The following is a 12,436-nucleotide window of genomic DNA, read 5'->3' as shown; positions in this document are numbered from 1 at the left end:
ACATGATATCAGGTCTACTTGCTGTTAGATAAAGTAATGAACCAATCATGCTCCTATACAACGTTATATCAACAGCAGGTTTGTCCAACGATGGTGTTAGCTTTATGCATGTTGCCATTGGTACACGAAGCTTTGTGCTATTCATCAATCCAAACTTTTCTAACAGATTTTTCGTATATTTTTCCTGATTAATGAAAATCCCTTCTCTGTTTTGACGAATATTCAATCCAAGGAAATTATTGATTTTTCCCATCATGCTCATTTCAAATTTGCTTTTCATCAATTCTTCGAATTCTCTAGACAAAGCAGGGTCAGTCGAGCCAAAAATAATATCATCAACATAAATTTGAACAAGCATTAGATGATTCCCCACTTTCTTTCGAAATAACGTGGGATCAACTGATCCTTGTTTAAATTTAGATTGTTTCAAAAATGATGTAAGTGTTGCATGCCATGCTCTTGGTGCTTGTTTCAGACCATAAACTGCCTTATCTAAAATATAAACATGATTAGGATATTCTTCGTTAATAAAACCTGGGGGTTGTTCCACATAAACTGTTTCTTCAAGCTCTCCATTGAGAAATGCACATTTCACGTCCATTTGATAAACATCAAAATCTTTGTGAGCTGCATAAGCCAAAAATATTCGAACTGCCTCGAGTCTTGCGACAGGGGCAAAAGTTTCTTCATAGTCGATTCCTTCTTGTTGTGAATATCCTTTTACAACAAGTCTGGCTTTATTTCGAATAATGTTTCCATCTTTGTCGTTTTATTTTTAAAAATCCATTTTAACCCGACAATCTAAACATTTTCAGGTTTAGGAATTAATCTCCAAACCTTGTTTCGTTCGAATTCAGACAACTCCGATTGCATTGCAACAACCCAATCTGAGTGTTCCATTGCATTCTTAATTGTTTTTTGTTCAATTTTAGAGATGAAAACATTAAACATGCAAAATTCTTGATGAGTATTCAATACCTCATTCTTTGCACGAATTTGAGCTCTTGTCAGAACTCCCTCTTGTGGATTCCCAATAACTTGATCCTTCGGATGGTCTCTTGTTCATTTTTCCATGGGTGGATATGCTGGATCAAATTCCAAAGGGGCATCTTCGTATATTTCATCATTTTCTGAGCCTGCATTCGAACAAGCATCATCAACATTATGCTCCCCCTCAACAACATGCTCCCCCTTAATTTCAGCATTCAATTGTTCTTTCTCCCCCTCGAAAGAATGCTCTTCATCATCTAAAGTATTCGAATCCAATTGCTCCCCCTCCAGTGGACTATCACTCATAGTTTCGCCTTCTTGAGGAGTCGATGGTGAATCATTAGTAAGTTTTGAAAATTCTGGTATGTGATTATCAGGAGCATGAACTTCAGCATCAACTGCATGATCTGAAATTCCAAAAATCAAAGCATAATCAGTATCATCCATTTGTATAGATTCAGTTTCAACTTGTGTTTCTTGTAAAATTGGATGATTCGTAAATCTATGCTCATTTGATTTAACATAATAATCATCGAATGTGAGATTGAACGTTTCTTCCACTTTTCGTGTTCGCTTATTTAACACTCGATATGCCACTGAATTGTGCGAATATCCAAGAAAAATTCCTTCATCAGCTTTTGCTTGAAACTTCGAAAGATGATCCTAGAGATTCATAATAAAACACCTACATCCGAAAACATGAAAAAACTTCACATTAGGTTTACGATTATTCTGAATTTCGTATGGTGTAATATTAAATCGACGATGAATGAACGATCTGTTTTGAGTAAAACATGCAGTTGAAATAGCTTCAGCCCATAGATATTGAGATAAATTGGCATATGCCAACATGGTTCTTGCTGCTTCGCATAATGAGCGATTCCTTCGTTCTACAACACCATTTTGTTTTGGTGTATATGGAGATGAAAAATTATGCGAAATTCCTTTGTCCACTAAAAATGAATCAAGAACTTTGTTCTTAAATTCAGTTCCATGATCACTCTTGATTTTTCTAACAGTCTTCTTCAACGTGGTTTCCATCTTTTTGATAAAGTCAATCATAATTTGTGCAACTTCGGATTTGAGCCTGAGAAAATAAACCCACGTAAATCTGGAAAAATCATCAACAATAACTAAAATGTACCGTTTATTGTTGAGAGTTGAAACAGTCGAAGGACCACACAAATCAATATGTATCAACTCAAGAGGTGCAACAATTTTCGAATCAATTGTGATTGGATGACCTTGTTTATGTTTCTTGCCAACTTCACAAGCTGCACATAAAGAATCATTGTCAAATTTAAGTACAGGTAAATGTCTTACCAGATCTTGTACCACAAGTTTATTTATGTTTCGAAAGTTGAGATGTGAAAGTCTTCGATGCCATAACCAGCTTAAATCAGATGTAGCTTTCGAAAGAAGACATACTGCTGGTTTGCCTACAATTGGATTGATGTCCAAAGTGAACATGTCACCTTTCCTTTTAGATTTCAGTAATATTTCGTTTGTGTTAACATTCGAAATAACACTTCCTTCTTCGTTGAAAAGAACTTGATTGCCAGTGCCCACAACAAGTTGAGAAACACTAATCAAGTTATGTTGAAGACCTTCAACATATGCAACACGATTCACTGTGAATTGTCCATTTGTGATTTTTCCATATCCCATGACTTGACACTTTTGATTGTTCCCAAACTTTACTACTCTAGCATTTTTGAGACTTCGAAAATCTCTTAAATTCTCCTTCTTTCCAGTTATGTGACGAGAGCAACCACTATCAATGTACCATTTGTTATCATATTGCTCGTCACACAATACCTGCAATCAATGAAAAATTTTAGGTACCCAAGGCTTTTTGGGTCCTTGGAAATTAGATTTCAATTTCGAATGAAATGAAGAACTTTTAACCCAATCACAAACTTTGGTTTTGAGACTATCAATTAAGTTCACTTCATCATCTAAAGGAACTGAAACATAAGTGTTTGATAGTTTCGAATGTTCACTGACTTTTCCCTTCGCATCTTGAGTTTGTGATTGAACAGTCTTCGCTTTTGTGACAGGTCTCCATGTTTTGACTGAGATATTCGAATCCTTAGATGATGAGCTGCCATTCGAAGAAGTATTGACATACTTTTCGTATGCTTCATGAATTTGCTCTTTTGAATATTTATTTGACTGATACATTTTTCCTCGTCCGTCAAGCCAATTATCAATGTTCTTCCTTGAAGTCATTCCTTTTTCCCGTGACGTCCTCATAGTTTCTTTCTTTGTGTAATTAGGAAAATTTGGCTTTTGAGGTACAAAATCAACTTTGGGTTTGGTAACATAAGAGTAAGCATAGGATGTATCAATTTTTGATTTAAACTGTTGACGTTGAAAAACTTTTTGATTTGAATTGGATCTTTCTGAAAAATCTCTTGTTTTGTTAGTTTCAGAAACTTTCGAAAACTTTGTTTGCTTATGTACTTCAGACCTTGTTTGATTTGATTGAGATGATTGTTGAGTTTTTGAAAAAGAATCATTTTTAACGTTGAAAACCTTTTTGATGGATTGTGATTCAGACATCTTTTGAGACTCAATATTTTGCCAAAATATTTTCTTTCGTGCTTGTCTTTTTGAAATGTTGTTTTCCTTTGAAAATTTGTCAATTTGATCTTTAAATTCCTTAGAGTTTAATTTGACAACTTTTTCATTTTCCTTTTCAACATGAATTACTTTCTCTTTTTCAACTTTTGATTTTTCAACCCATTGTTTTTGTGGTTTTTGTCGTTGAAAAATATATGAATTCTTTGTTAAGTTGTTTTCAACTGTGTTTTGATTTGCGAAAAAACCTTCCTCAGTTGTTTTTGAATTATCCTCCTCAACCATCTTCTTGAACTCTGGTTTGATATTCTCAACATTTCCGGTAATTACGAAAACTTGATTTGGAAAAATGACATCATCTGTGCATTTGAAATTTGGAAAAACCACCGTGTTTGTTTCAAGATAATGTTCACCTTTTTCATTCATCACTTTTTCGAACTTTTGTGTATCACCATACACTTGGTCAACAACTATTCATGGAATTACTTCTTTCTTTGAAGATTTCTTTTCTTTCGAAACTTTCTCTACATCTTCATCATCACTATCATCAGTTTGGTAATATTTGAGATCCACGAAGTTCATTTCACTAACTTTCGAAGTTGAGGGAATATCAGTTTCTTTCTCAACTATCAAATCCTTAACTTTTTCTTTCCCTTTAGAATTCGAAGCAACATTAACAATAGACAACTGAGAACAATCAACATTTTCAAGCTCACTAATTTCACTAATATTGTCAGAATTATCTTCAATATCAGCAAAATTAGATTGAGAATCAGATGATGAATTCTCAGTCTTTTTCAAAATGTGAATTTGTTCAGATTTAGTCAAAGTATCATTTACAATGTTAACTAAATCATTCGAATCAAGACATTCATCAAGTTTGACAATTCCATATCTATACTTGTCATTCGGAACTTTGTCAAAATCAGCTATTTCTCTTTCACAGTCATACGAAATGTTATCTACCTTAGCTCTTTCATAAGCTAAAAATGGCAGCAATTTTCTATGTTGTTCTTTACTGATTTCGCATGAATCATGAAGTTCAGTTATTTTCCCATATAATCTTTTAGCAGCATTACAGTAAATGTTTCTTTGTGCTAACAACAGTTTATTATCACTAGATAAATTGTCCCTATCAACCATGATATTCGTTATTTGAAGTTCTAGACAATCTATCTTAGTGATTTTCGAATCTAATTTCTTCTGTGTCTCTAGCAATTGCATTGACAGGTTCTTAGCCTCATTGCTAGCAGATACCACAATCGAATCAAAATAAGTAACAGTTTCATCAAAAGATACTAATTCAGAATTATTAGCATGTACTGGAATATTAAAAGATTCAAGAATGTTTCGTACCTTTGTGGTCATTGGTGATTTGTCAGCAGCTTTTGATACGAAGCAACTTCCATGCACTTCGTATGTTTCCTCCTCTGATTCTTCCTCCATTTTTGCAAACATAGCTCCATGGGTTGGATTTCGCATTTCCTCATCATCTGATCCAGATGACCAGATTTGATAAGTACCATCTTCATCCTCATTCGCACCCTTTCCAACCAGAGACAAATTCTTGGCTTTCGCACGAACCTCCTCCAACTTTTCAGCATAGTACGCATCATCCTTGACCTTATTCTTTCTCTCATCCTTCTTTCGAAGCATACAGTCATTAGCAAGGTGATTAGCACCATTGCAATAATGACAATCAATCCCAGCATCTCCCTTTAGCTTCTTCTCAGACTTTCCCTCAACAGGCTTCGAATCTTTCATCTCATCTTTCTTTTTCTCTTCCCCAGCACTTTTACTCAGAAAGTTCCCTTTTGTCTCAGACGACTTTGCCTTCGGATTGAAAGGCTTTTTGAAGAACTTTTTCACACGATTGTTTTGAATAAAAGGCAACTGCCTCATCATCTGAGTTCATGATGAACCCTTCATCTTCATCCGAAGCATCTTTCTCAGCATCTTTTTCAGAGATCTTCGAAACCAAAGCTAGTGGACCTCCCAACATAGCCTTCGATTCTTCAGCTATTTCGTTCACTTCGCTTTCATGAGTCTTAAGTTGGTTGTACAAGTCATTCAATGTTGACGTATCAAAGCTCTGTTGATTCTTCACCATCATGCTCACACTATGCCATTCCTTTCGAAGTCCCATAACAAATATCAAATTGAATTCCATGGCTTATCTGGTGATACCATATCGATTGCATCGATATATCAATTCATTAAGACGATCGTAATAAACTTCAATTGTTTCACCATCTTTCTGTCTGAAGTCCTTCAGCTCCACTAAACATTGCTTCACAGAATTAAGTTTCGTCTTCTCACTTCCCTGAAATTTTTCCTTGAGATTGTTCCAGATTTCCTTTGCAGTTGTACAACTCCTCACGTAGTTGTAAACAACTGGAGGCAAAGCTCCTCTTAGCTCTCTTACACACCTTTTCTCCAGCTTTTTCAGACGTTCAGATTGATTTTCAACTTCAGAGTTTCCAGAGGAAGAACCAATTGGTTGAACATTCGATGGTGGATTGAGATTGCCAGAAATGCAATTCCACAGTTCTTCATCCAATCCATTAAGATAATCTTGCATACGATCAGCCCACTGATCGTAATACTCAGGGATGAGCATAGGAATTTTGGTGGATGATCCTAGAAGATGAGAAAATGAAGTCATGGAATTCAGATTGAATGACGCCATTGTTATACGGAATAGATCCTTGAGAATTTTTGAAGAAACTTTGAGAATTTGACAACAAACTGTATGATTCAAATCATAATCACTCTTAGAACACTCGATTCAATGAATTAAGTGCAGAATCGAATCACAGACTTAGATCTAAACAATTTTTCACTTTGAAAAAGTGCGGAAACTTTTGAATCAAAAAGTTGACTCAAAAACCTTTTGAACAAAGTGAAAATCAGATCAGAGATATGATTCTTGCTCTGATACCAATTGATGAGACAATGAATCAAGTATTGAACGAATTAGATTGTAAATTCAAAGTAGAATTGAAAGATTTGAACACCGATGTAAATATGATCTGTTTGGCTCTATTACGCTTTTGCAAATTTTACAGAGTACAATGAATATTCTGTAAAGACTTCGTTACTAAGACACTAGTAACCACTCCTATTTATAGAAGAGAAAAGCGTACAAAAAATATATTAAGGACTAAACATGAAGCTTCGAATATTATGCCCTAGTAAAATACATTACAAAAAATGTTCGAAGACCCTAAATACAAACTTCGACTATTACAACATTTCGACCCTAACAGATCTAAGTTTTTTTCCCACTTTTCTCCTTGGTTAAACATGTTTGAATGAAAGGAAACCGTAAAGTTGGAAAATTTATGGGTTATAAGGGTCTTTAGAGTGTCATGAAGTTCAGATCTAGTAAATGGTTGGGTTTTGGAACTTTGTACCAAAGTTGGATGTCTTTTTCTTCAATTTTGGCTCCAAATGAGATCTAGACATGTATTGGACATACATGCCCATAAAGCATCGACTTTTAGGATTCAAAGCTTAATGGATTAAGGACTTAAATTGTTGGATTTTTGACTTCAGACTGCTCACGTCGTGAGGTCATCTCAGGTGACTTTCCTTAACCGAGTTGGCTAGGGTGGGTAAAGACGAGTTGGAATCGAACTGCATGGACCCTCACGACGTGACCAAGGTCTAGTCACGACGTAAGGCTGGATAGTTGAAATTTTGGGTTGTTGACTTTGACTTTTGACTTTTGACCTGCGTTGACTTTTGGTTAAATTTTATTTTTAGAATGTAGATTTAGGGTTTACCTTTTGTGGATTGATAGGAGGTGTTAAGAACCCATCATTTAGCAATAGAGCAGTTGGTTGCGGTCAGCACGATATTGAACGGAGTGTTAGTTAGCTTTGTGATTTAAGTGAGTTTCCTCATTATACCTGTGGGTCGAAGGCACCAATGCCGACCCACTAGGATATGTTATGTAGAAAGACTAGGTAGTGGCACCTGGCAAATACATGAAAGACCTGGATACGGCTCCTGGAAATTATATGCAAGACCAGGGTCTGGACCTTGGTAGTTATATGTAGTATGCTAGTTGTCTTTATTATACTTTCATGGAATATTAGGAGGTGGATCTTGGCACTTATCTATGAGAACCAGGGTTTTGGCCCCCGTCCTGGCAAGGAAAGACCATGATACAGTTCGTGGCATAATGGAAAGACTATGGTTGGCACATAGCATTCTATATTGTAGGTATGGTATGTGGTATCTTGGGGAAATCACTAAGCTTTGTGCTTACGATGTTATATTTATGGTTTCAGGTACTTCCGGTTCTAAAGGGAAGGGCCCGACGTGACTACACAGCATCCGCGAGAGTTTTTTGCATTGGAAATTAATGATATTACTCTGATGTTTAAATAATATATTCACTTTGATCGGTTTTGGAACAAATCGTTTGTATGATTTATTGTTTTGAAAATGAAAATTTTTACTATGAATTTTTGGGATTTTACAGACAAAGATCCCAAGACAGTCACTGATACGTGTGAAATAGTACTAGTTTTAATCCTACTAACTTAGACACAAATATAAACACACGAAAGGCATTGTACCTATCGATTAGCAATATAGTTCAAGAAAGTAGGGTATCGAAGATAGGGAAAGGTAACAATGAAATTAAATACTAGAATTATCTAAATAAAAACAAGTAATAAAAGGGGGGGGGGGGGGGGTTCTCTAGTTTTGCAAGACTAGAAACTTAAGCATTAAAATAACACTCAAACAAAAGACAATTAACAACTAAAGGGAATAAAATGCAACTAGATTCAATAAGATAAAGAGACTTCTATTTAGATTTCGATTCACTTATTCCTATTGTTCATTTTGTGGAAAGTGCAATGGATTAATATATCAATGATTACCGATTTCTAATGTGATTAGATTCGTGTTCAATATTACTAATCCTTTAGCAAACAAGTCAACTCAAACAGTGGCCAATTGATTAAACTAACAAGTTTCCTATTGTTCATTTCGAATCAAGTAAGACTTGTAATATTAGTCAACTAAATTTGTCAATTCAATCAACTTCATATGTGGTTGTTCATCACACATGCTCACACATTGATTTATTTATTTTCTAGTTAACCCTAGGTTCATGTTCACTAATACAAGGCATACAATATTGTTTTCACAAAAATATATGATTCAAGCAATTAAGAAGATACTCATACAACTCAATAAACTTGATTATTAACAGAAAAAAATTATCATTAACATGCAAGGATCTTTTAACAAGCTTAACAAGATAAATAATCAAATCAAATTAATCCAAACCACTCAATCAACCATATTCATAAGGTCATCTAGTCTAAACAGAAGTATGAAGCTTTTAGCTTCTAACTACAGTAAATAACAATCTAAAATCAAAATCTAATGATTGAAACATGGTTCACACAAAAGATTAAGATAAAAGTAATGGTTGTTTGCCTTTGATCTCTTTAAAATTGACTTCTAGGTTGAATTCTCAAAAACAAAAGCTCCAAGAACCCTTATGATCTTCAGTAGTCGCCAAAAGCATCTAGAATGTGTTAAGGTTTCGGTAATAAACGATAAATATATAGATTTCCAAAACTCAGCACCAACTCGTGGAGTTTTTAAAACAAACTCGACGAGTTTACCACTTAATACGCGTGTACGGCAAGGCATTGTTGAATCGGGAACCTTCTGATCAACTCGTCGAGTTCTTCCTTCTTTTTAGCCTTCTTTCTTCAAACTCCAATTTCCAAGCTCCCAATTGCTAGTTCCGCTTCCTTTTTCGCCCGAGCATGTCTTTAGTGCTGAAATTGAAATATTAAGCTAATTAAGCACATTTTGTCCATAATAAGGGATAAAATCAACATAAAATATCAAGATAATGCATGATTTTTATGTCTAATTAAGCACATATCAGTCACTCATGCTGTCTTTGTTGTTCCACAACGACCTCAGTCTTCAAACCATAATCATCCCGAAGTTTCATTTGATGAGTGTAATTTCTGTAAGAAGAAGAACCATTAGAAGGAAAATTGTCCTTTACTGACAAGCAAGGGAAATCAACAGCAAGAGAAAATGAGATCACCTGCACAGTCTCAACCTTCACAGCAAAACAGGTCTTCTGGACAGTCTCAATGACGTCCCTCATTTCCATCTTTTAGGCCACCAGAGTATGCTACTGCTGCACCTTTAGTTGAGAATGAAATAGATTTTACACCACCATCAGCCTTGGATCCCCAGATTGTTGAGCAGTTCAGACAGTTCATTGTTGCCAATCCAACTGCCATGTCAGCTTCCATGTCGCATTCAGGCCTATCTTCATCCAACACTTCAGGTATTCTTTCATCCTTGTGGATATTTGATTCTGGTGCATCTCCTCACATGTCACCCCATTTGTCATCTTTTGCTTCATTTTCATGTCGTACACATTTCTTTGTTTTCTGATAGTGCTACACCTATGTCAGTAGAGGGTGTTAGTTCTATTATCACTCCTTATATATCTTTAACAGATGTGTATTACATTCCCACACTTGCTTTGAATCTTGCATTGGTCAGTCAGTTGTGTAAGTCTGGTTGTTGGGTCTTCTTTTATGATTCATTCTGTTGTGTACAGGATATTCAGTCTCGGAAGGTGAATGGTATAGCTCGTAGACTTGGGGAGCTTTATGTTTTGGAGAAGCTACACGTTGCTGATATTGTTGCATCTAGTGTCGATTTGTCGTCTTTTCGTTTAAACCATTCATCGTCTATTTTTTTTCTTTGGCATTCTCATTTGGGACATGTGTCAGTGTCTCGTTTATAGTTTTTGGTTTCCACTGGTGTGTTAGGTTCTTTTAAAACTGATGATATTTGTGGTTTTAAAGTGGGAAAATTTTCTGCCTTACCGTTTAATAAAAGTGTCACTCGTTCTGTTGCTCCGTTTGATATCGTTCATTCTGATGTGTGGGATCCATCTCCGATCACCTCTAAATATAGAGCTAACTATTATGTTTCTTTCATTGATGATTACACTCGTTATATGTGGGTTTATTTTAGGAAGCGCATATCTGATTTTTTCACCATATATAGTGACTTCAGAGCTCTTGTCAAGACTCAACACTCTGTTGTCATAAAAAAATTTCGGTGTGATTTGGGAGGGGAATTTACCTCCAATGATTTTAAACAGTTATATGCATCTGATGGCACTGTGCATCAGCCATCTTGTACATACACCCCTCAGCAGAACGGTGTTGCAGAAAGAAAACATCGATATCTCCTAGAAACTGCAAGATCCGTGTTATTTTCTGCTCAAGTTCCCAATATGTTTTGGGGAGAAGCTATCCATACCTCCACTTACATTATTAATCGCATTCCTACTACGTATAATTCGGGGAAGTCTCCTTATGAAATGTTATTTGGGCAACTTCAAGATTATTCTTCATTACGAGTGTTTGGGTGTACCTGTTTTGTCTTGAAGCTTCATGTAGAGAGAGATAAGTTGTCTTCAAGATCTGCTCTTTATGTATTTTTGGGATACTGTATTAGTCAGAAAGTTTATCGGTGTTATGATCCATCAGATTAGAAACTATATGTATCTCACAATCACACCTTTTTAGAGCACATTCCATTCTATAGCATTCCTGTTCAATTACATGATGCAAACCGAGAGAAGCTTCGTACTATTGATCCATTTGGCATTCAAATTGATGATCCACCACCTGCCACTGATCCACCACCTGCTGCTGATCCACCACCTCTTTCTGATCCTCTGTCTGCAGATCAACAGGATCCCCCCACCATCGAGGCCGTTTCATAACAAGAAGTCCACAAAGCTTTATCATATTGTCTATTCCTCTTACTCACTAGTGTTTGCCTCCTTTATTTCTAATGTACTTCGTCTCTATGAGCCAACATCCTACAAAGAAGTTGTTTCTGATCCTATTTGGCATACCGCTATAGCTGAGGAACTTGCAACTCTTTATCATACTCATGCATGGGATCTGGTTCCACTTATGCCCGGAAAGAACACGATAGGTTGTCGTTGGGTATATAAAAATCAAAACAAAGTCTGATGGATCCATTGAGCGTTATAAATCCATACTTGTTGCAAAAGGGTACGCGCAAAAGTATGGTATGGCTTATGCGGAGACTTTTGCTCCTGTTGCAAAAATGACGAATGTTTGCACCTTGATTGCAGTTTCTTCCATTTTCCAATGGAAGGTTTATCAGATGGATGTCAAGAATGTGTTCTTGAATGGTGATCTTCACGAGGAAGTATACATGTCTCCTCCCCCTGGTATTGCTTACCAACCAGGTGAAGTTTGTCGACTTCGGAAGGCACTATATGGCCTCAAGCAAGCCTCTGGTGCTTGGTTTGAGAAAAATTTTACGGTGATTACTTGGCATCATTTTCAACCAAGTGAACATGACTCGACTCTATTTGTTCGATGTACGAGTGCAGGTCAGATTATTCTTTCCGTATATGTCGATTACATGATTACTACTAGTGATGATCATGATGGTATAGAGTCTTTAAAGCATGATTTGGCTCACCGTTTTGCTATGAAAGACTTAGGTTTGCTACGTTATTTCTTGATTTACCTGACTGTCACTAGACCGGATATTGCTTATGCAGTTCATGTGGTTAGCCAGTTTGTCACTGGCCCTACTACTGTTCATTGGGGAGTTTTTCATATTTTGAGATATCTTCATGGTACTCAGTTCTGCGCCCTTTTGTTTCCATCTACATCATCTCTTGAGCTGCGTGCATATAGTGATAAAAATTAGGATAATGATATTTATGATCGTATGTCCACTACTGGGTATTGTGTTTTTTTGGAGATTCATTGATATCATGGAAGAGCAAGAAACAATA

This window comes from Lactuca virosa, chromosome 7 (genome assembly GCF_052849685.1).
Source record: "Lactuca virosa cultivar CGN04683 chromosome 7, Lactuca_virosa_CGN04683_v6, whole genome shotgun sequence".
Lineage (NCBI taxonomy): Eukaryota > Viridiplantae > Streptophyta > Magnoliopsida > Asterales > Asteraceae > Lactuca > Lactuca virosa.
This window is presented reverse-complemented; position numbering follows the sequence as displayed.